The sequence below is a fragment of the Chinchilla lanigera genome, unplaced genomic scaffold (genome assembly GCF_000276665.1).
Source record: "Chinchilla lanigera isolate Chin_1 unplaced genomic scaffold, ChiLan1.0 scaffold00006, whole genome shotgun sequence".
NCBI lineage: Eukaryota > Metazoa > Chordata > Mammalia > Rodentia > Chinchillidae > Chinchilla > Chinchilla lanigera.
This window is the reverse complement of record NW_004955407.1, coordinates 34,916,306-34,935,861: the sequence shown is the minus strand read 5'-3', so window position 1 is coordinate 34,935,861 and position 19,556 is coordinate 34,916,306. Positions and strand designations below refer to the sequence as shown.

At 41.9% G+C, this 19,556-nt stretch overlaps 1 long non-coding RNA gene across 1 annotated transcript in view; it reads left to right on the top strand.

Moving 5' to 3' along the window:
* The first annotated feature begins 2,642 nt into the window (after positions 1-2,642).
* The window catches only part of LOC102003731, a 103,056-nt gene continuing 86,142 nt past the window's right edge, over positions 2,643-19,556 (top strand). The window contains exons 1-3 of the long non-coding RNA XR_259609.2: positions 2,643-2,915; positions 9,030-9,157; positions 11,430-11,709. This is a non-coding gene — a long non-coding RNA (uncharacterized LOC102003731). The remainder of the gene's footprint in view (positions 2,916-9,029; positions 9,158-11,429; positions 11,710-19,556) is intronic.

Genomic DNA, 19,556 nt, shown 5'->3' with positions numbered 1-19,556 from the left:
AATGATGCCAGCAGTAAAGCTAAGAGGAAAACTGTGAGAACTACAACCGAGTTAAAGAAAATCATTACAAAATTTGTTAAAGTCCTGGAAAAAAATGAATTTGTAAGTGTAACTTTGGGGGCCTCAGAGTCAATCATTTGGTTTTCCATTATTTCTTATGGGAAAATTCAGTTATTGAACTTTTCATGAATTTGGAATGAATTGAGGTTGACAACTGAGGTATCAGTATACCCCACCCCCCAAAATTGAGTTCTGTAGCTGTTCACGGGAAGAAGGAGCTTGGCACTGTCAGCCTTAGCTGTTCCTTGTAGACTCTTTGGAGCTGCTTCCTTGGCTCGGTACTTGTAGAGGTGACTAAGCCTCCTGACGCATCCGTGTGTAAGTTATATTTGGAGGTATGCAGCCACGGAACAGTGCCGGAGATGCTGGGTGACAGACAATAGTTGGAAATAGCTGATTTTTGCTTAAAATGAAGACTGTGAAAATGCATTAAAGACACACCTTTGCTTGCTGCTCCTAAAGAACACATACAAGGTATGATGGGAGAATACAGTGAATGTTCAATTAAAAATTAATACAAGAAAAGACACATTGCCATGATTCCCCCGTCAAACTCCTCCTTACGTCACACGCACTTATTCCCTCACTCTCGCCCCTTTCTGGAGCAGGTCTGGAATTCCTCTTTCACAAGTGTCTTCAGCTGAGCTGTCGTGGCTGCCTCATGTTCTGAATTACTTCACAACTTTACCTTCCATGGTCATTTTGACTTTGAGGAAGAGCCAGAAGTTACACGGCTCCAGATCTGGTGAAGAAGGTGGGTAAGGACACACTGTAATGTTTTGACAAGCGTACTTTTTTGCTGGATGGCAGGAAGCAGCCGCGTTCATTGTATTTTTGATCACACCTTATAAAGACACCCACGAGAGGCCAGGGCTATAGCTCAGTGGCAGAGCACCTGCCTGCCAAGCTCAAAGTTCGATTCCTGGTACCAAGAAAAACAAGTAAGTAAATAAATAAAAACACCCAGGAAAGAGGACTTCCAGACCTGCTGCAGAAAATAGCACGACCAATGGGATAAGTATGTTTAAAGCAAGAAGGAATACATTGAGGGAGAATAATGGAAATATCTTTTATTGTAGTAAATTAAAAAAATTTAAATACACAATATATTTTGATCACCCTTATATTCCAGTGTCAAAATAAAGATAAGCAACAGTAATCATGAAATACTGACAGCAGAAATGTGACCAAATGACATCACTGCCCTTGCTATTATTACCCTTGGCTGAAATTTTTGATCTTTCAGAAAATTACTTTTTCCCCTGAAATATATGCTGTGGATATCCATCAGCTATACATCTTCAAGTACGTTTTTAAAAATAGGACTACAAATTTTTCTGTTTTTTTTCTCTTATAGGAATATTGTTGGATACTGCAAAGAAAACTCTAAAGGAATTCAACGGTTGTAGTATCAGAACTATCATCACCTCTTTTCTGATCTCTAGCATTAGAAAGATTGTGATTCTTGGAATTAATTCTCTCCTTACTTTGGCCATGAGGGTTCTTAGATAAAACTGTCCAAACTCCCAAGAGTGGAAAGAGCTTGCAATTTTTCTGCTTGTCTCTTGTCCTTAACTTACCATTTTCTTGCCCACTTTCCCCTTCGCTATGCTATGTATATTTTACTCTTTTGACTTGATTCCTTTCTTTAAAAAATAAACTTACTATTTTGGGATAACTGCAGGTTCACATTCAGAAAAAAAATAACACAGAGAGAGCTAGCATAGTCTTCAATAGGTGTCCCCAAAAGATAGCACCTTGTGTAAGAATAGTACAAGAACACAATCAAGAAATTGACATTGATATAATATACTAATGTTATACAGATTGACTATATTTTATAAGCTTCTAGAAATCACTTATGAAAAGAGGCAGATACAAATTAACAAATATAAATGCTCACTTAATAATGAACATAGAGGAGTTTTATGATGTAATTGATAGATTCTATGTGTTTTTAGTAATTAAAAGCTGTTTAATTTTTGGAATAAAGAATATGTATGCTGATCTCCTGCTGCCAAAGTCCAACGATGGGCCAGCCCAGCACCATCTTTGGACAGATGGACTGGTGGCCAAGCTCTTGATTAGAGCCTTCTGTTTTCCAGATGTAGCATACAGCTGGCTTCGAAAAGCATAGACGGAAGCTCCTCACTGCCTCCTGTGGGACAGTTCCTGGAGGCCAGTGGGTGCTGTTCTGTAGAAGTTTAGTTTGTTTGTAATTAAGAGTCTAAATGCAGCATAGCAATTGAATACAACTGGAACAATAACTTGGCCTTGAAGGATGGCCTGCAAACATACAGGAGTTTGTTTTGAAGTGAGATTTTTATGTAACTAGAATTAGTTGGCATAAAGGTCCTGGAAAGAAAGTTTGGGTTATGATCCTATGTCTTGTACATTTTTCAAAATTTTAGTAGTTGCCTATTTTAAGGTAATTCCTTTATATTTCTTAAATGTATTTGGAAAATAACAAGCTCTGGGAATGAACTATGGTTTAAGGCAAATTTAATAACCTTCTTCCCTTCTGCTAATGACTGGTGCAGGGGTGGACCCGTGACTCTTTTGTGCCCTAGTTTGTAGAAGGGCAAGTGATTCAATGGAGAATTTTGCTGCCCCAGTTGTTTCAAAAGAAAGTGCAGTGAGTTAGCATGCCGGTTTCTGAAATAAAAATGTGGGAATGTGGGATGATACTGAGACTCAAACTGCTATCCGTGCTGCAGCCTTGGGTTAAATGCTAACATGCTGACACGCACAGGGCCAGAAGGTCTCAAGATCCTGTGTCCTTGATGATGGTAGCTATGGAACCGTGAGCCTCTGGATGTCTTGCTAGACAAGCCACAGTGTCCTCTGTTGCCATGGTATGTTGATTGTAGTCAAATGCCTTACAACTTTTCATAAATGCATTGAGTTTCAAATGCTGGGATTTTCAGAAGTGTCTTATGGATATGGTGGCTGTGCATACTTCATATTTCAAAAGAACCCCAATTTTAAGTGTGCCTTCTGCCCTCTTAATGTGCTGTAGAAGTAAGAACAAAATGTTATTTATAAAAAAATATAAAAATGAGGCATACTCATCCATGTGCAAAACCTTCATCAGTGAAGCTCTTGGGTACAGTGTCAGACAGAGGCCCAGACCCTACATGGGAGACACGCCTCATTTCCAGACTAGCAGCTCTTGCCTTCAATGAGCCAGGCACTGGCTTGGTTCCAAGGGTCCTGAGGAGAAGGATGCCTTCTCTCACTGTGACTAGCTCAAAACCTGGAGGTGCATGTAGGAAATAAACCAGTTATCTTCTGCAGAGGAAAATAGCTAAGAGCCAAGAATGACTTACGTCAGAGGCCTGGGGTAGGGGACCTAGCACACATAGGCTGGTAGGTCTCAAGCAATGGATGTGAGCCTCTGGTTCATCCACCACTGTGCAATCAGTCTCAGTTCCCTACATCTGAGAAGGAGGTGATAACTGCTTACTACTCCTGGCTGAGTGTGGGGGCCAGGCCCCAGCAAGCGTGCTCTCCTCCCTGCCTATCAGGGATACTGTGGTCCAGAAGAGTCTTTACTCAGTGATGCCAGGAGCATGACTTCGCAATACCAAGAGAGGGGAAAGCTGTCATCACAACGTGCTTCTTAGCAATTTTCCCTTCTGTTGCCAGCATCTGTTGGGCTTTGTCTACCAAGTAGTTGCGGAGATTTCTCAAAGGAAGGGGAGGAAAATCCATCTTGTTCTCCTGGTGGCTCAGACATCCTAGGCACAGGCTGCTTTTACTTTCCATGGTCATAGGGAACCATAAAAAATGATTTGCCAGCTGAAACCATGTGTCTTCATTCGTTTTGTGCTGTTATAACAGAATACCACAGACTGGCTAGTACATAAGCAATTTATTTCTCACCATTCTGGAGACTGGAAGATCTACCATCAAGGTGCTGGCCCTCTGATGAGGGCCTTCCTGCTTCACTACCCCATGGCAGAAGGTGAAAGGGCAGCAGAGCTTGAGAGAGTAAGTGAGTGGAACAGGAGCTCACCTTGTTGTCCTAAGAAGCCTACTCTTGCAAAACCAACCCACTCTCGTAGAGCCCTCAGGATCTTACCACCTGATATCAGCTTCTACCTCTCTACATTGTTGCGTTGAGGATTCAGGATAAACGTTGAAGAACAAACACAAGCCATAGCATCATGCAAAGAAAAGAAAAACAATTCCACAGAGAAAGGAAAGTTCCAAGTTTTGAAATATATTTAGTTAAGGAATCACACCATGACAGCAGATCATTTGTACTTAAAATAAGTCTGGCAACCCTCTCAGTTTGCTCCTTAAACAAAAAGCTTTCTGTTAAGGTGCAGAGATAAGAGAACCTGGGAGTGGGCCCATGTGGATGTTTACAGGAGGGGTGTTCCTTGTGTTACCGTAACAGCCGTCTGAATTCCCTTCACTGAAATTGGTATACTCCAGTTGGTGCTGCTGCAGTAGATGCCTATGGTAATGAGGTTTCTCTACATTTGAGCAGCCCTTTCCATTAGGAAAGTGGGATTTGTCTGGAGAGAATGAAGTACTAAAAGAACTGTGGAAATAAGGGACAATCGTTGAGGCAGAAAGCTATCAAGAAGAAAAGAAAGGGTGCGGGAAGGGATGAGAGCAGGCGGAAAGAAAATGCTATCAGAGTTCAGTGAGGGCACAAAGGAAACACATCACTCCTCGCTGGGCGTGTTTTAGAAGAATGACTCCAGCTGGATAAAAGGAGAAGGATCTCTGGGGTCCGTGTGGTGATTTTTCTCTGAAGACTCGGATGTTTTCCTTTCTTGGCATGTGGTGTCTCTTAGATTCTGTTGGTTGTGAGAAGAGGCAGAGATGTATCCAGGTGCTGGCTAGGGGGTTGCCACCTTCCTTAGACCTGAAGCGCTTGGGAAAGGTATGCATGGGAAAAGGAGTTGTAGATAAAGGCTGTGGGTACAGGTAGACAAGAACAGCAATTGAAAACTGAGGCTCAGAAGTCCTCACCATTCCAGCCTCCTACCAGGCTTTCTATGGTGTGCAGGATAAGAAAAGTTGGTTTTACAGTCATATTTTTAACATATGAAAAGAGTGTTTTGGGTGAGGCACATAGGCGTAGACATGTGATCGACAAAGTCCTATGTAACTAACAAATGCTTTCTTGGTTTTTATTTTTATTTTTTATTTTTTAAATTTATTTTTATGATTTTTTGTTTGTTTCTTTTTTTTTCTGGTACCAGGAATCGAACTTACGACCTTGCGCTTGCCAGGCAGGTGCTGTGCCGCTGAGCTAAATCCCCAGACTGCTTTCTTGGTTTTAAAAGAAACAAAAAACAAATGTATCAGATATTCTTTTCAGAAACCCCTCCCATTTTCCCTTTTCCTTCAAAGATGGCCAATGAGTGAGCTGAGTCGTGGGAATCTTCAGCTGTGTCTGTGTTCCGCCCGCTTCCTGCTCACCAAAGTTGAGTGTGCAGGCTCCTCACGAACACAAAGGGGAATGTATCGATCCCTTCCTCTAAAGCCATACATTTTAATATAGTTTAACATACCAGGTTGTCAGGCTTTGATCTCTTGGGTCATAGTTCAAACTCTTCTAATTCTATTGCCTATATTTCTAAATTTTTAAGGCATTTTCAAGCACAAGTCAATCAGTGTCAATAAAATGAAAAAGGGGAAGAAGAAAGAAAAGCCCAGTGTCACCCTTTGTGCAGACTGATAGCTTTTGTGTGATCTCTTCAGGGACATGATGGTAGCTCTTGTTATTTAATTAGGAATTTCTTTTCCTTCTGTGTCAGAGAATACAAGGAAGCACAAGTTTTTCTGAGCTCTTGTTAACTTTTGAGGTAAAGAGAAACCTCCTTAGCCTAAAGGAAAATAAATCCCTATGGTAGATGGATGTGATGTTTAATTTCATTGGTCAGTCAGCCAGTCAGTCAGCAGTCTGGTCAAGCACTAGTCCAGATGTTGCTGTGAAGATGCATTTTCAACGTGATTAACATTTACATTCAATTGACTGTACGTACAGGATATTACCTGCATAATTTGGGTGAACTTCATCTATTTATGGAAGGTGCTCAGAACAAAGACTTAGGTTCCTCAAAGAAGGAATTCTGCCTCTTTCATCAACAAAATTCTTCCTGAGTGTCCAGCCTTGCAAATCAAGATGGCAGTGTCACTCTCGCTTAAGCCTGTTGGCTTTCCCCAGGGAGTTTGGATTTGCTAGCTCCCACAATCATGTAAGCCAGTTCCTTAAAATATTATTGGCTCTGTCTCCCTGGAGAAGCCTAAGGCACTGGAGGAAAGGACTTGGAGTCAGGGCCCATCAGCAGAGAGATGTGTTTGTTCATTGGCCACAGCACCAAGCACAGATGACCTACACCTGTGTGTGTGGCAGCTATGGTAGGAGGTTTCCCTACCAGATTCCTGGTAGACACCAGATGGTTCACACCAGCGCTTCACTGAAGAGACTGTCTCAACAGTGAAGGACTTGAAGAATCAAAAACACAGTGTGTAAAGCGGGGAGCATGAGAGAAATCTGTTAGTACCCCCCCACAAGGGAAAGGGGGAGGCAATGACAGAAATTAGGACTCAAGACCAACATACACAGCGTGGCCAGAGCTGAGGTTGGCACAGAGAGTGTGGAAGGAGTCAGTGCCCTGGCGCTTCTCTTTTCTAACCCCAAACTCCTGCCAGGGCCTCCCATTGGCTGATCCAATGCGGAACCTCAGGGCAAGGAGGTCCCTGGTGACGTTCCTAGGGCCAGCCTCCCGGGGACACCAAACAGAGAAGCGAAGAGAAAAGCAGGGAGTGGAGTTAGGAAGGAACAAAGAGGATAAGAGATTGCAGGGAATCTGTCTCTTGAGAATTCATGATAAGTCACTTTCTTTCAGTGCATTATGAGCTTGAACTTACTAATAGAAGAAACAGAAATAGATTATCTTTGGTGATGTGGTTACTCTTAGTAAGACACTAGGGGCATGTAAATGCATATTCTTTGACATGGGTGAGGAGAAGCCTTAGTTTCTCTTGGGCGCAGGAGCTAGGGGTTTAGCTTAATCCTGATGCTCAGCCACTTGAGAGCAAAGAGTCTTGGATGTAGATCCTGCCCTCCTTCTGCTTCCCCCAGCCCCTGTCTAAGTAGCTAGATCTCCATCGTGCCCCTAGTTACAGGGCGGCACAATGTGAACAACTTAAGACACATGCTGTGGTATAAAGGTTCGTTACTGGTGAGCATTTCATTCACAGAAACTAGCATCTAGTTTTCTGTGATAAAATAAGGTCTCAACCTCTTAAGTGAGCGTTTGATTTATATGTCTTTGGGTTGCGAAGTAATAGCTTTGGAGGATATGGGAGTAATTTATAACACTAACTTCACTTGACTTGCCTTAAAGCAATTGATGTGATAGCTCTTGAATTTAAATGTTTGTTTAAATTATCCTGAACACTGTGTCTTTAGTGGGGTTTTAATAATCATTTGCTTGTGTTATTGATTTTCTATTAAATCCCAGTACACCACCTCTGTGCAAATGAACAATTCTTGAGTCAGGATATGTTAGGTACTTAATTAACACATACTTGAGGCGGGAAATGCACGAAAGCCTGGCTAGATAGAGATTAGAAGAGTCTCATGGGCAGATGGGTCAGGGAGATAAGCAAGTGTGCTGTGTGGTAGGAGCCTGATAGAGACATATGCAAGGGACAGAGCCATCCTAGACCTTTGACCAGGGTAAGGTGAGCAGAGAAGGCAACAAATGAGTGGAATGTTAAAGGAAGGCTTAGCATTAGCTCCACGGCTGAGGGGACAGCCATGGGCATAGCATACCGTTAGGGATGGTCCAACTTGGAACAGGAGGGAGGTTGTGGGTGGGGACAGGGGCTGACGAGGAGTTGGTATTCCATGGTGCAGTCTGGACCTTATGGTGAGTCCAAGGAGGGACCCAGAGTCTTCCAAGTAGGGAAGGGACACGGTAGCATTTTAATTGGGTAAAGAAAAACAATGTGTGTGTTGAAGATAGGAAGAGGATGGACTGGAGGGAAGTGGGACCAGAGTGAAGAGACAAGGCTGGTCAGCAGACTGGACATGAAACCTAAGGATAAAGGATAAAACCATGTGTGAAAGCCAGGTGCAGGAGATGCGTGAGTTGGAAAAGTATAAAGGCATTTCTGAGATGTAATAACAGGACTTTATCCCGATCATGAATATGCGTCTGACTTGGTTGACAAGACAGATAATCAACTCAAGTAATAAAGGAGGAGAAGAAGAGGCTGAGGTGGGAAAAGCTCAGCTTGGTTGTGAATCACATAGGACGTCAGTGCAAGTGGCCAGAGAAGGGAGAAGACAGAGACCTAACAGATGGGAAGTAGATGTGGAATGAACTTGTCGTTAACACTCTTAGGTGGGTAGGCAGCATAAAGCAATAGTTGAGGACCACAGTAGTTAGAGAATAAGACACTCAAAGATGAGTAGACTATTCTCTGTGCTTTTGTGAATGTTCGAAATAGCTCATCATTAAAAAAAAAAACAGATGAAAGAAGATATCCTTTTTTGTTTTTTATTTTATTTTATTTTATTTTTTTGGTTTTTCTCCGGTACCGGGAACCGAACTCACGACCTTGCGCTTGCCAGGCAGGCGCTTTTGCCGCTGAGCTAAATCCCCAGCCCCGATATCCTTTTTTGGAGACTGAGATGCAACAGCTATGAAGCTGAGAATTCATGGAATGAAAATGTTACAGAAATGGGAAAACATGGGCCTTGTGCATAGAGATAAAGACCTGGATGATTCCATGGGATTTGGAAGTTAATGGAGTCAGGAGGGGTTGAGCCCAGGGTGGCTGTGGTGGGATTGGGGAATAAGAGGGAGGGGCAGAAGCAGAGAGAGGGAAGGCTAGGCTACTCATTCAAGAAATTTCACTGGGAAGAGAAGAAAAGAGTTAGGTAGAGGAGTACGGGGATCCAGGGAACCATGTATTTCTTTTCTTTTTAGGGTAGGCAGAGCATGGACATATCATCAGCATGAAATCAGCGCCAGGAGGAGAGATGTTCTGGATTCTTGTGATGATGTGATGACACAAAGAAGCCTTTGAGGAGGTGATACAATGGTTGTAGGCACAGGTGAGTCCACGAAATAGAGACTATCAGCAGAAAATAGAGGCTTCTGATTTCAAGGGGAGCAATTGCAGGTACTTTTTGTGGAAAAGCATGAGGAGTTCAAGGAACTGAACTGGTCCAGGGAGACATGTAAGGATCAAACACTGCAAGTGATGTGTCCAGTGAGTGTGGGGGAGGAAGGAGAAAAAGCAGAAACAGCACCAAGAGAAGTTGGTAGTTCCCTGGGAGAAAGGAGGAGGAAAGACAAAGTCAGGTCCAGCCCTGTCTGCCTAGAAAGCCCGTCAGTGGGTGTGGAATGGGCTCCACTCACATCCAACTGATTCACGAAGGACACAGGGGAACCCAGACTTCAGCTGGAATTGTTGAGTCAGTTGAATCAGGACAAGGAGTGGCATTTGGGTCCATGACTGTCTGAAAACGAAGGATCCAGAGGGTCCTGAGAGTGGAGAGAAGGGAGCGTTAAGAAAACAGACAACAGAGGAAGAAACAAGGCCACAGTTCTGTAGTTTAAATGTTTCCAACTTATGCCATCCAGGAGGGCCATTTATAATCTTCCTTTCTTACTTGAGGCAAGGGCCATTCCCATGGGCCATATTTGAAGCATAAGTTCTCACTAGGAGTAAGAACATGAGCTTTGGCAACTGAAGTGTAATTTCTTTGTCCCTGCTGCCTGTATTTACCAGCCATTCACTGAAATTTCACCATCATATTGCTCTAAAGACAGAAAAGCTGGTTATTAAAATGAGCCTTTTATAAGATTACTGGTATGTAAGTTTAGTTAGCACAAAATTAAAGCAATCTTCTTTATTCATATGTACAAATAAATATATATTTTATTATATATGTGAAGTTATGTGAAGTTAAGTAGCAATCTAGTAATGCTCCTTCATGGTCTCCCTGATTGGTTTGTATGTAGGTATATCATTATATACTTATAATGTATACCTATGTCTATACTACCTCTCTGTCTCTGCCTCTCTGTCTTCTGTTATGGTAAGAGGAAGGAAAATACTGCAATGTGTGTTAGGACATTGTGGGGGTGAAATCTTCAGACTTACCAGAGCTAAATCACTTTGAAATCTGTGCTTTTAATCTAGAAGTTTTGGTAAAGTTCATTTGCAAGCAGTTGAATGCAATCAGTCAGCCAGAATTTTCTACCTGAATTATAAGACCATGTTGCTATGCAAAGACCTTGAAAGAGCAAGAAATGACATAAAATTTATGACATAATTTTCTAAATGACCAGCCATCACTTCTCTAAGAAATGCTATCTTCATTTGTAACTCTCAGGATACCCTGAAATTTATAATACAAATAAGATTTCTGTGGTATTGAGTCCGCAACCCACACATAACAGGCCAGTATATCTTCATTAACAAGAAACATTTCTATTGATTTCATTTTGTGATGTTTCATATTACATATAACAAATATGTATGGTCACCTAAATGAATTATTACAATCCAATTTGAAATGATTGCATAGGGTTATTGTATTATCTCTAGGATGCTTTAGTCTCTGGGTGTCAAAACTGTTTTTATTTAATGGAATAACATGGAAAAGTTAATCAGAGTAGGTTAACCTCTGTGGAACTGAAGGTCACATGCATTTACTCTCTGTTGGAAATAGGGGAGCTTTCAGGTTTGAATTCTGGCTGGGGGTGAGAGAAGGTGGAAGCGGAAACAACCTCGATTTAATGCCTCTGTTTCCTCTACTCTCACCAGTATCATTTGGCTTTAGGGGCTTTTCAATAACTGGATTTTTTATTAAAAAATTCCTGCAAAGAAAATAAAATTAAACAAGCAATACAAACATAATGAAAAATCAATACTGCAGTTAACATTTCTATTGTATATTATTGAACGGCTTGACTTCAGGCCCATTCAGCTTTGCGTACACATACACAACGGCCCAGAGTTTCTGAGTAGAGCTGGAGTAAGGTTGAAGAACTGCAAAGAAAGAATCATCTTCTCAAAATTGTATTTCCAAGAAAGACGATGTTTTCTATAACTGAGCTCTTTCCCTGCAAGGCCAGGAATATGGGGGCGGAAACTTCCCTTTTGTTTAATTAACATCTTGCATTTGGTGAGCACACAGAACGTATTTCGACTAGAGTTTACTGAGCATGTCAAAACTTCTTATTCCCATGGTGCTTTCCCTTTCAGAGCAGTTTCTGCACAGTTAGGCTTTTGCCATAGTGAACATTTTCTCTCTCTCTCCCTCGCTTTTATTTATTTATTTATTTATTTATTTTTGTTCTTGCTTGCTCTTGTAGGACTTGAATGCAGAGATGTACAGCTGGAAAGGCTTTCAATTAAAGGTTCAGGGGAAAGCACTGACTATGTATTAATTCCTATAAGTTTCTGAAGTTCCTTTAGACTCCTGGTCAAGATGGCCGCCTGAGATCATTGGTGCACCCCTTTCTGCTCTAACAATAAAGCATAGAAAGGCACAGATGTGCTCAAGAGCTGGAAAGGAAGATCTCCAGACACCAGAAACAGGAAGCAGAGGTGGATCAGAAGAAGACCTGGGGCCTCTGGATAAAGGCATCGAGCGTGAGTGTGGGCTACTCAGTGTACTAACAGCGTGTCCAGCTGCAAGGCTGTGGGGTGGTTTTACACGGGCATTCAAAGCTTTGCCCATTCGCTAGTCCTAGGTGCGGGCTTTGTATTCTGGACTTTGAGTAGAGACATTGTTGCTGGGGGGAATCAGAGTGCATAAGCTTGCGTTGTCTGTGTGAGAGCAGGTGTATCCAGATAGGTTGCAGGGTAAAATAGCTTACTGCAAAGCCAGTTAGCATAGCAATAAATGCAAAAATTGACTCAGAACTGGTAGAATTCATGGGGTCTGCAGAAGAACTATTAGTCACTTCCATAATCCAGGGCACATAGGTTACATTTCTCTAGGACCCAACATATGTCAAAGACACACATTGCATGGCTGTCCATTTTTATTTTCCTAAAGTACCTAAAAAATTACAAATGTGCAGACATTTATCCCTTGAGAGAGACAGCAAACACCTGCAAAAAATGGGAGAATTCACAAAGAACTACAGATAAGAGTAATGCCCAAGGAGTTTAAAATAGGCATGATTTAAATGTTAAAAGTGACAAACAAATGGGTAGATTTCACAATGTAAAATAAAAGAAAAGCAAGTGGGGTTGAGAAAGAAACAAAAGATTACTAGTGCAACTGAAGAAAGAAATAATTTTGAAAATAAAGCTGAAAAATGCTCAGAAGTAGGAGAAAGATAAGTGGTGAAAAAAGTGAAACATAAATGCAGACGATAAACATAAAACAAGGATATCCAAAAAAGTTAATAGGAGTTCCAGAAGGAAGTTATGGAGCAAGAGGGAGAGACAACACTGGCAGAGAATACTGGTAAAAATTATTAGAGTATTTTTCAGTAGCACCCTACACCTTGAGGAGGACACATAAGTTTACATGTTCTAGCACATTATAGTGAAGCTATTTAATAGGGAGAATGATACAAATATATTTAAAAAGTGCACCTTATAGAAGCAATAGTCACGCGGACAGAATATGTCTCAGTGGCAACAACAGGTGTCAGAGATGATTGAACTCTACGTGATAAAAGAAGACAGCCATGAACCTCACATCTGTACTCAGTTAAGAGATCACTCAGGAGGGAGATGAGCTTCTCCCAGCAGTTAGAAGCCTGCGCTGCTGCACCATCATCATCACCTTCCCTCAAAAATCTTCAATAAAATATTCTCACTCCCTGGTTATATTAAATGAAGGGAAAATAAATATATTTGCAGATATCCGAAGGGTAGGAGATGCTCCCTGAAAGATCAAATCATGTCATACTGAAAGAAGGGGACACAAAGGCAAGCTGAGAGATTGGTGAAAAATATTTTGCAAATCCTTAAGTATGATATCAATGTCATCAATATTTGCGAGGCTATTTAAAATGTAAAGGAAATAAGATACTGGACAGTAGTCCATGGATGATAGGTAAGTGAAATTTTGGGGCAAATTACAGAGGTCTTAAGATCCAAATGGGGAGAGGAGAGAAATGGGTCAGCTTCAAAATATGAAAAATTATACTGTTTTCTTAACATGATGTTAATTATGCATAATACTATTGTTACAATTTATATCGAGCTGTCCCCCAAAGCCTCATGGGCTTATAGGTGGGGTTTGGGGAGGTAATTGGACATTGGCACATGTATCTCATCAGTGCATTAGTCCATTGAGCTTATAGCTGACTTGCTGTTAAGAGACCGGCCACTAGGGGCATGGTTTGTCCTACTCCTCCCTATGTTTTCTCTGCTTCTTGGTTTCCATGCCATGAACCACTTCTCCTCTGTGATACCCCTGTGCCATATGCTCCTACTTTGGAGCCAGTGAACTATGAATTGAAACCTTTATAAATTTGAGCAAAAATAAACCTTTTCTCTTTTAAATTGTGGGTGTCAGGTGTTGTGTTTCAGAGACAAGAAAAATGACTATGACAACTATATTAATGAAGGTGTAGAAGTATAGACATAGAATTCAAAAAAGCAGAGTAAAAGCAGGATAAAAAGAAACATACAGAGAAGATGTCAGAAAGAGAAAAAGGAAAGAAGGAAGAAAGAAAAGGAAGGAAAGGAGAAGGCAGGAGAATTGTAGTAAAAATAGATCAAAATGAATGATTAGTAATCAAAATAAATGTAAATGGATTAAACTTTTTTTGTAAAACAGCAGACTCACAGGTTCAATAAAAGTTTCTTTGTTCCTTGGATATTCTGAGAAAGCCCTATGTCCCCTATCAGCATGAGGAGAGGTAATGTTTTGTGGCAAAAGCAATGGCATGTGACCATTGTTTGGAAGCCAAGTGTTATCTGACATATTTTTAAAGGTATGATCATAGTCAAGACTAGACATCTCCTCTAATGTCCTGATTTGTATCTCCAGAGGCAGGGTTAGGATGGTTGATTTTGATAGCTCTACTCAGATCTAGTGGACAGAGGAAAGCTGAAGAGGCAGCAAGTCTGCTTCCATGTGGAGCAGATGGAAGGATGCCAAAATGCAGGCTGAATAGTTACATGACTCATAACATGGTTGAATGGCTTTATTCAAAGTGTGCTGAAAACCGGATCAATGGCCACATCAGAAAGGTTTCCAGTGGAAAAAAGACTTTGGGATTTTAATTGAGTTTTGGCTCAATATGATGTGGTTACCAGATCAGTAATATGATTTTAGAAGGCAATAATGGAGGCAGATTGTCCATAATTATGGGGGTGACAGAAAATCTCCACTGGCTTTTATCAGACCAGAACTGGAAAAATGAATTTACTACCAGATTATGAAAGAAACACTGATAAACAAAGGTAGATCCAGATGGCATCAGCTAGAGGCTAAGTGTTAGTCAAACACTGTGCATGAACTCTTGAAGGAATAGGGAGGATGCTTGTCTTAGAGGAGACATGCCAGTTGTTTCTGAATATATCATTGGCTGTCATGGTGCATGGGGAATCTTTATGGTTTCAGTAAACTGAACCAGAACCACTAGGAACTATGTGACCAAACTATTAAAAATGGATGGACAGTTACAAGACAGAGCTTCCTGTAATGGAAAGAGACCAACCAAAATCAGACCAGTGTGCTGTTGGCAGAACTACAAGGGATTAATGTACTAAGTTTGTGATGGGAGCGTTTGTCCCTAATGTCCCCCTCCTACTTTAAGATCTTGATTCTGTTTTGCCCATGACACTTCCAGTGAGTATCCAGGGTAGGATGTTGCTTTTTATATCCCGCTCTACCCTCTCTTCAAGCCCCATGTCCCTTTGTGATGCTGACAAAATAAGGCAAGTTCTGACAATAAACTAGGGAAGAAAATATTTAGGGAATCCTTTCACCTGAGCACCTGAGCTCAGGGAGTTGCAATTCATGTGTGTGTGTGTGTGTGTGTGTGTGTGTGTAATATGTACATATATTATAAGTAAAATATACATCCAAATTTAGGTTTCTCTAGAAGCAGATCTGGACAAGGATTCTAGCTCTATAAGTAATTTTTGTGGAACAGTAGAGCTTAATCTCCTGGGAGACTCTGGGAAAGACTATCAAACATGAATTCAAGATTTTTCTTTCCATCTCAGGGTAGATTTATTCAGCAGCTCCCATCAGTCCCTGAGTGAGGAGTTTCCTGTCAATTTCAACATGAGATGGCTGAGATCAGGCCCTGGTGGCAAAGAAAGCCTCCCAGGTACTGGGTGCAGGTTCTGGAAGTTAGGAAAGGGAACAGCCAAGGGGCATAGGTGGGCACCTGTTGTGTCCACTGCAGTGTGTGTGTTATAACGTCAGGGTGTACATGTTAGCTTCGGGTGCTGCTTGCACTGGGTTGACTGTGGTTATACAGAGTCCACTGCAGTAGACAGTAGTTGGGATGAGAAAGAACGACCAAGTGCTCCAGGGCTGGCTGCAGCTTTGCTGTCATCGCTTTGGACTGTGCCTGAGACTGTCCTGTCCTGTGTGTATTTTGGTGGCAGTAATAGCAGTGATACCACAATTTTCAATCCTATCTTTGTGGGCCGAGGATTTAGCTCAGCGGCACAAGTGCCTGCCTGGCAAGCGCAAGGTCCTGAGTTTGATTCCCGGTACCAAAAAACCAAAACAAACCAAAACAAAACACACTGCCAATCCCATCTCTGTAACTTGGTTTTTGTCTTTAAACCAGTAGGCTTTTATAGCTTCTGGCAGAGCGCTTACTCTCACACCCTCTCCTTTCTTCCTCCTTGGAGAACCTTGTTTGGAGTAGGGTTGATGCTTGTTTCTAGACAGTGGTCAAAACAAAGGTGCATTCCTAGATGCAGATGTAGAACTTCAAACCAGACACACACACACACACACACACACACAGCCCTCTTTTTATATGTGCGCACTTGTTACAAATCTGAACACTTTACTTGCTCCCAGGTTATTTGGTTGGGAGCAGTTCGGGTGAGGACAAGGTCTCTATAGCTCCAGCTGCTGGCAGCCAGTGGCCTGCTTATCAGAGTCACATGATTCTGTGGATGAGCCTTCTGCTACATAGCTAGTGTTGGGTTAGAACAGAAATGCAATTCTGTTCCGTAAGTCCAATTTCCACCTAGTCTCTGGAAATGAATGATGGAAGAATTGGGCCTGTGTGACTGTCACAGTATAAAGGATTTCCATTGACCCAAAGGCCTGATGGAATTTCAATCTCAGGCTCTGAGTCCCTCTGCTCTGCCTCCGCCTCCTCAAGGGATAGGTGCAGAGTCCACAGTCAGCGGAACAAAGGCCAGGCAGGGTCATTAATATTTTAAAAAGATAGGCATGGAAATGACATTATTAATGACACATCGCTCCTCCAGGGTGATCTGGAGGAGGCTGGGAGTAAGGAGGTGAGAGCTCTTCAGGAAGTTCCTATGGCAACTTGGTGCACGTCTGATGTCAGATTCTCAAGCTGTATTGTAGGAATAAACACATTCTGTTTACTAATCCTTGTCTTCCCTGCCCCAGTGAGTCCCCTCATGGGGCCTGTCTTGGATGCTGTGTTTCTCATTCCCACTACTGTGAACTAAGCAGTGCCAGCCTTGTCCCATGGTCCCTCACCTGGTTAATAGATCATATCAGACTAAGACGCACTGTATCAGTGGCTCCATTGTGATAATATTTACTGAACTTTGCTACATGCTTCTATAGGGAGAAGTCCATAGAAGACGATCTGGGGGGCCTGGGGATTTAGCTCAGCGGCACAGCACCTGCCTGGCAAGTGCAAGGTCATGAGTTCGATTCCTGGTACTGGAAAAAAAAAAAAAAACAAAAACAAAAAAAGGAAGATGATCTGGGAAGGCAAATTGTTTACTTGGTCTTGCGGTTTGTGTCTGGATGTCTCCCGAAAGCCTCATGTGGTCATGGGGGAGGTGGGCTTTTCGGAGGCAGCTGAATCTAGAGTTTGTGATTGGCTCATTGTCTAGCACTGGGATTGGCCACTGTGTGAGTGTTGCACCCACCCTAGCACAAGTAGCCTGCATACAATATAAGGGAGGAAAGAGGCTTGCTCCACCTTTTTGCCTTTTTGGTCTTGTTGCTTTTGCTGTCTTCTACCACCATGAACTGCTGCCCCTCTGCCATTTGCCACCCTGCCTTGGAGCCAGCTGATTAAGGACTGAAACCTCTACAAACTGGGAGCTCTTAAATAAGCCTTTCCTCCCTTAATTTTGGGCATTGGGTAAAGCAGTGACCAATGAAAGATAGCATGACCACCAGTCAGAGCCCAGGATTGAGACAAACACAGAAATAGTAATGCCTACTGGTGCTAAGACTCAAAACAGTTCTAAAGAAAAGGTTCTTCTTTAAGGATGAGCTGAGTTCCTAGTTTGGGGGAGTCACAGAGGCTTTGGAGTCCTGGGACCAGCACACACTGAACTCTGGGAGAAATACACTAAGTATTTCTTTCCACTTTAGATCCTAATGATAAAGATGCTCATTCTACTACTTAGCAATCATAGGTCCTCTGTGCCTCAGTTTTCCCATCTATAACAATGAAAGTACATATATCCTGGTGACTTAGAGTAAAAAATAAATTAACTATTTGACTCATGTTTGGCACACATTAAAGTTAAGTTAACTGTTGCTGTTCCCTAAGTGGGAAAAGTGTTTCGTTTTTAAAGATATCTCAACCAGCGGGCAGCAGAGATGGAATGAGAACCCTAATCTCCTGACTCCCAGCTGGTCATTCCTCTATGTCAACACTCAGAAGCTGTGACCCTTTATGTAATCTTGACAGAAGAAAATAAAATTTGGTCTGAAAGTACCTAATATGTAACCATATTGTTCCAGAAACCAAAATCAATAATTCCGAACTGTATCAAAATGCCACAAGAAAGTAAATGATTCCACAACTTCAACCACAACCCTTGGAATGCCCAGCTCTTGCTGCACCATACTGACGGCCAGGGAAAGATAAGTATGGGCAGTTTGTCCCCATTCTTCAGAAACTGAAAATTAAGGGTTAAAAGGAAAGAAGAGCTGCAAATAAACAAACAACAAGGACAAGACTGTTATGCTTGCTGTTTTCCACGTTGTTCTAGCTATTTACACATATGAACTCATTTAGACTGACCTCCACCCTTTGAGATAGATGGTATTTATTAAGCACATCTTACAGATGACCACAAGAGTATCAGCGGGATTATTTAGCCAATGTCACACCATAATGAACAGAGGGAGGTAGGAGAGTGCCCTGGAGTCTCCCCTGAGTCTGTGTGCTTTACATAGCACATCTTCAGCTAGAGGTATCAGCACTAGGGACTTCAGATGTTGCTGGTAGCCTTGGCTTTTTGATGGAGTGTGCTTTATACATTCTCACAAATCAAACGCATCCACCTTACCACTAGCCAGCATAAGACAACGTATTATCAGTGTCTCCAACTTTCCCTCTATTTTGACCGTGAACTATTACTGTGTAGATTTATGTTTCTTCACCTTGTTTTCATTATCTTCTTCCTAAAGAGCTTTTAAAGACATTTTCCCAGTTGTTCCCTATGGAATCGTAATACCACAGGTGTACTGTAAGTCGGTTAGTGTACATAGGTATAGCTATGTAGTATGCACAAAAAGAATTAAGATCTCTTTGACATCTCCTAAACCGCTTTCCAACTCCATGGGGACAAAATCACTCCCATTGAGAAAGGCTACTGTGGAGCAGAGGATTCCTGTGGGTGGGAGCAGAGAACACAAGGTGAAAGTCCAGGGCCCTGAATATCTGCCTCAGGTGTGTATGCAGTATTGCTTCTGTGTGTGTTTCTGGGCTGGAGTGTTCTCTCTTGTCCTTATGTCTATGAAATAATTAAAGAAGCTATCAGGCTTCCTGGCACAGTCAGGGCCGGATCAGATTAATTCCTAGAGGCTTGCTTAGCAGGGACATGAGCCCCTGGATTGGGAGGGCATTCCCTTTGGTGGATTCCTGCCTCCTCTGATCAACTGCATATAAATTGTCTTTTCCATTGAGGCTGTCCTTGCTGTGCAGAGTCCATGTTACTGTTGATGTTGCTTAAAAGGTAAACTGAGGCACAGTAAAAGTTTGAAAAGTTGATTGAGTGAATAGTAGTTCATGAATTGGGCATCTCCAAGCAGAAATGGTTTAAGAGTTCCATGGTTGGAACACCAAGGGGAGGACTTTGTGGGATGAATGTAGTATTAAAGCAAAAGAAATACTTGATCGGTTAGAGTTAAATGATTACCTTATTTGGTCTACTCCACTGCAGAGTGCCTGGTTACAGAATTATAAGTTTGCTGGTTGCTTCTGATTGGTTGAATTAAATTCTGTTTTTCCTTAATACGGGCACTTATATGAGGTTTTTAAAGTATTGCTTATATCTGTAAACCAAGCAAGGTTACATTTACTTATGGTGCATAACTGGGATTATCT